The sequence below is a fragment of the Dermacentor andersoni genome, unplaced genomic scaffold (assembly GCF_023375885.2).
Source record: "Dermacentor andersoni unplaced genomic scaffold, qqDerAnde1_hic_scaffold ctg00000039.1, whole genome shotgun sequence".
In the NCBI taxonomy this organism is placed as follows: Eukaryota; Metazoa; Arthropoda; class Arachnida; order Ixodida; family Ixodidae; genus Dermacentor; species Dermacentor andersoni.
In genome coordinates, this window is record NW_027314752.1 from 2,797,142 (window position 1) to 2,801,927 (window position 4,786).

Genomic DNA, 4,786 nt, shown 5'->3' on the forward strand with positions numbered 1-4,786 from the left:
ACATGGATAATTTTGTATAATCTCAAAACTAAGAAAAGTGAAGACATTTGTTTCTCTCAGTCCAAGAAATTCCAAATCCGAATTTCTGCAGGTTAGCTGATGCCGTCTATCTTTTGGGACCAAAAAGGAACTACCTTGGATTATTTGTAAGTGGGTGCTACAGTAACAACAGTGAATTAATTGATGGACAAAATGAGGCAGATTAGACCAACATGCATTTAAAGGCCAGTTTACCCTAAAAATAATGCGCGCCATGTCCGAAACCATCCTTGAAAAGCTGAAGAGCATCTCAACGACTTACCAATCAGACACCACTAGACCTAAGGATGCCATATGTGCACAAATTTAGCCACCGCTTGAACAACATGCCTGCTAGAGTGTCTCACTTGTTTTCATATACGCCCATCAAATGAGCCCAGTTGCAGTCTTGTACCACAAGTGTGTACGGAACATAACGCGAACCATTTTCTGCATTGTGCTGCCTGGTGATCTACGAAATAGCTTTCAGCCTTGAGAAGTTCTGTGGGCCAAGTGGGGCAATGCTTAAATGACTATCGAGGGAGCATTCAAACAATTTACATAAGCTGGATGGTGCAGCGCACATTGCAAGGCCTGCTCACTTGAGCCATGCTTTCACACATTATGATCCTGGGCAAGAGTAGCAATAAAACAGCACATGAGCTCATGAAGGCATATTTTATCAAAAAGATCCTGCACAAGTTAGTAACACTTCAATCACCTTATATTCCGTAGAGGGGCACTTGCTTCAGGTTGATTTGTAGCATTACTAGAAAAATGAACACTGTCACATCTGCATCTTGCATTTCACAAGATTTGCGCCATATGTTCCATCCTTTAGCTTTTCAAGTCAGTTGAAGTTGGCATATTGTGTGCATGTGTTCATCTTGTGTAAGTACCTTACTGCACACGAAAACTATGCTGAGCAGACTTCAGTAACTTGTCCTGGGGGGTACACTTGAGTCTTTAAAATATCGTTCACAGTCTTTCTTTTTGCAGAGAGAAATTCTGTCACTGCATGGCATGCTGAACAAATTCTCATGTGGTTGACAACTTCACTGATAAAGATGGGAGTAAAGAAAAGGTTATAGAAATAAAAAGTGTCACATCGTCACCAGATATATTTCCTAACGCAATGCTTAAAATATGTTTTTTTTTTCAGACAAGAGGATTAAGGTAAAGCTCAAGACTCGGGAAACGATTGCCCAGGTCGAGGGGTTGCACAAACAAGTCCTGTGAAGTACTGCAAGGTGTAGTTTCATGCATTATAAACCTAGTATTTGCTTTAGAGTAGTGTATAGGTCACCACTGTTCCGTTAGAATGGCAGACGTTCGTGGCTACCCCTGGACAATGGTTGACTGTATACTGGCCTTCGAATAAAGGGGGCACTTGTTTGGGAAAGGACCTGTTGGGCGTCTGTCTTTCTATGCGGATACAAAATGGCATCAGAAGTGGGATTGGTATGCCACCCACCCTTCTAAGGGAATGGCCACAGTGAAGCGTGGTCGACAGCAATCCAATGGCCAGCGGCGAGGACCAGCGTAGTGCCAGCGAGCAGCCAGGTGTCAAATGATTCAGCCTAAAACTGCAGCTGCCTGTAAAAATTGCCTCACCAATCCGGCAGCTCGCATACATGGCAAGCCCACTACGAGGACTACGCAACTGTTTTTGGACTCAGCAAGGTGTCAAAAGACATAGGAGTATGCTTGCTTCTTTATTCCATGAGTCCCAGAGCTCGCCCACTCCTCAATACGTTTTCGCTTGACACCCAGTCGCTTGCCTCTTACAATATGGTCACTGCTCATTTCACTGCACACTTCGTTTACGCGGCAAACGAATCGTATGCATCCCGATGCTTTCCCAAACGGGTTCAGATGCCTGATGAAGGCGTCAATAATTGTTACTCTGACCTGTACTGGCTGGTCGAACGTTGCAACTATCCTTCAGCTGGGATAGAAGGAAGGCTATAGTGTGCGACCGGTTCTCCATTGGCCTGAGCGACACTCGGCTATTGTCGCAGGTGTATCACAATGCGAATTAAGATGACACTCACAGATGCATGGACGCAAGCACGAATCCGCAGATGCAGCTTAGGAACGAAAGTTGTCGTACTTTGGCAGAGAGCATTCCCGCGAGCTTCATCCAAATGCCGCTAAATCCAGCAAGTCCGCCTCCCGCTGCCGTAATGATGCAAAATCTCGAACCCGAACACCCACAAGAGCAGTCCACATGCAATTCTTGTGACCGCTTCCCTCACTCGCGCTTCGACTGCCCGTCTCGACATTGTTTGCAACTTCTGTAAAAGGAAAGGGCAGTTTGCCGAAGTCTGTCTCTTGTGCAAGACCAAGCAGGCCAAGCTCAGCTTCATCCAAGTTCTTGCCGTTGGTGCACCCACTAAGGCAAAATTTGTGGACGTAACTGTTGCGCTGTTTAAGTTCGACTCGGGGGCCTAAATGTGCACGGTTCCATGCGACTTTCCTACGATGCCAGCGCAACTATGCCAGTCACTATGCGTGCTAAGCTCACAATCTCACATTCAGCTCAAGCTCGCAACTTCAATGGCAACAAAAAATTAGCACTCAACCATTACGTTGCCAAGTCCCTCACTGTGCCTCTCCTAGGTTTACTGGCACTGCAAGCTCTTGGAGTTAACAAATTTCTCGGTGAACTTGAAGCTCCAGCAGCAACTCTGCATGCCGAGCCGTTCTGTGAACTCCACACACTCAAGGACGAGTACACCACCCGTCTAAGAGCCGATGGAGCACCCTTTTCAATAACCGTTTCACGTAGGATTCCTATACCACTGCGTGGAACTATACAAAATGAACAGGATAACTGGAGAAGGCAGGCGTGATACGGTGAGTAGAGTCTCACACCATGGTGCTCTGATCGCGTCATCGTGCATAAAAAGGATGCATCCTATTGACACAGCTGAACAAGGTGCTTTTGAGAGAGCACCACATACTTGCAAATGTGGGGCAAGTGCTTGGCCACCTTGGTGATTCAACTATCTTTTCGAAGCTCGATGCAACCGCAAGCTTCCACCAGGTGATGCTCTCTCCCTAATTCCACAAGCTCACTACATTTATAAGCCATTTTGGTCGGAACTGCCTTTGCCGGCTGCTCTTTGGCATCATCTCCGCCCCCGCATAGTTTCAAAAGCAAATGGCCAGAATCTTTGAACGCCAGTCGGGGGTGGTGAATATAATATCTGATATCGTTGTCTTTGGTTGCACCCGCAAAGAATACCACTCCAGACTGGACCAAGTGGCAACACGACTTAAGAAGGCTGGCGTCACACTCAACCAGACAAAAAATGTCTATTTGCGGTCTCGGAAGTCTCCTTTCTCGGAGTTGTGATTTCATTCGAAGGCGTATCGCCCGATCCGAGCAAGGTCGACGTGGTTGAAGCCATGGAAGCTCCTAAGGATGTGGCAGGAGTTTGACGTTGCTGGGAACAGTGAATCACATAGCCTGATTCTTGCTGTACATTTTCAATGTCACAGCATCCATCTGGGCCCTCCTGCACAAGTCAGCCTGTTGAACCTGGACAAGGTCAAGAGGTGGCATTCATTAAAGAACTCTTCCACATCAGATCGCTGCAGGGCGAAATACTATCCGGTCTTTGCTACCACAATTTCCGCAGACGTAATCTCTTTTGGAGTTGGTGCGGTCTTGTTGCAAGTGCAAGTGCAACCTGCAGGAGAGAGTTGGCCAGTCACTTTTGCTCTGAGGTGCATGACCGAGGCAAAGGAACACCATAGCCAGACTAAATATGAAGCTTTAGCTATGACATGGGCTATCGAGTGGTTTGATGAGTTCTTCCAGGGAATATGTTTGAATCCTGAAACCGACCATTTGTCACTCCTTTCACTTTTTGAGAAGATGGAGCTGGACGTGTTGCTTCCTTGAATACAGAGGCTGAGGCCGAAAACAATGTAGTGTCAGTTCAGGATGCTAAATGTACCTGGAACGCTCCTACCCAGGTAGCACACAAAGTCTTGAAAACGTCGTATTAAGGGATTCAACGTCTGAAACGGATTTTTGACCAAAATCGACGCATCAAAGACGTTCCAAACAAGATAGCTTAAAAACGAGGGGCGAATACGTTTTGATAACGTTGGAAGCCAGGCAGCTTAAAAACGAGGGGTGAATACGTTTTGAAAACGACTAAAGGCGCCACCGCCACGCCACGGCGCGTCAGCCTCTTTAGCGGCTTCTACAATATTCAACAACCCATCAACGCGATCCAACCTTGCGCAAGGTGGCGATAGCATCGTCAAATCACGTGACCAAGGTGGCCACGTGATTCGTGATGCCGGGCAGCCGGGCGAGCCGGGCATAGTCGCGTCGTCATGGCGTCGTCGCGTCACCGCACTCGCATTGCGCTGTGGTGTGTTTGCGGCTGTTCTGAATGTGCTGCCGCTGCCCTTTGCTATGTAAGTGTTGCAGTGTTTTGCTGTCAAGAAAACGATATTCTGTGATCAGTTTGGGTTGTACGATATGTTTGTGTGGTTTTAATTTGGAAATCAGTAGTGTTTTCAATTGTTATGTGACCAAGGCGGCCACGTTATTCGTGAAGCCTGGCATAGTTGCGTTATCGCACTCGCATGGCACTATGGTCTGTTTGCAACTGTTCTGAATGTGCTGCCGCTGCCCTTTGTCATGTAAGTGTTGCAGTGCTCTGCTGTCAAGAAAACGACATTCTGTGATTAGTTTGGGTTGTGCGATCTGTTTGAGCCGGGCATAATAGCGTTATCGCACTTG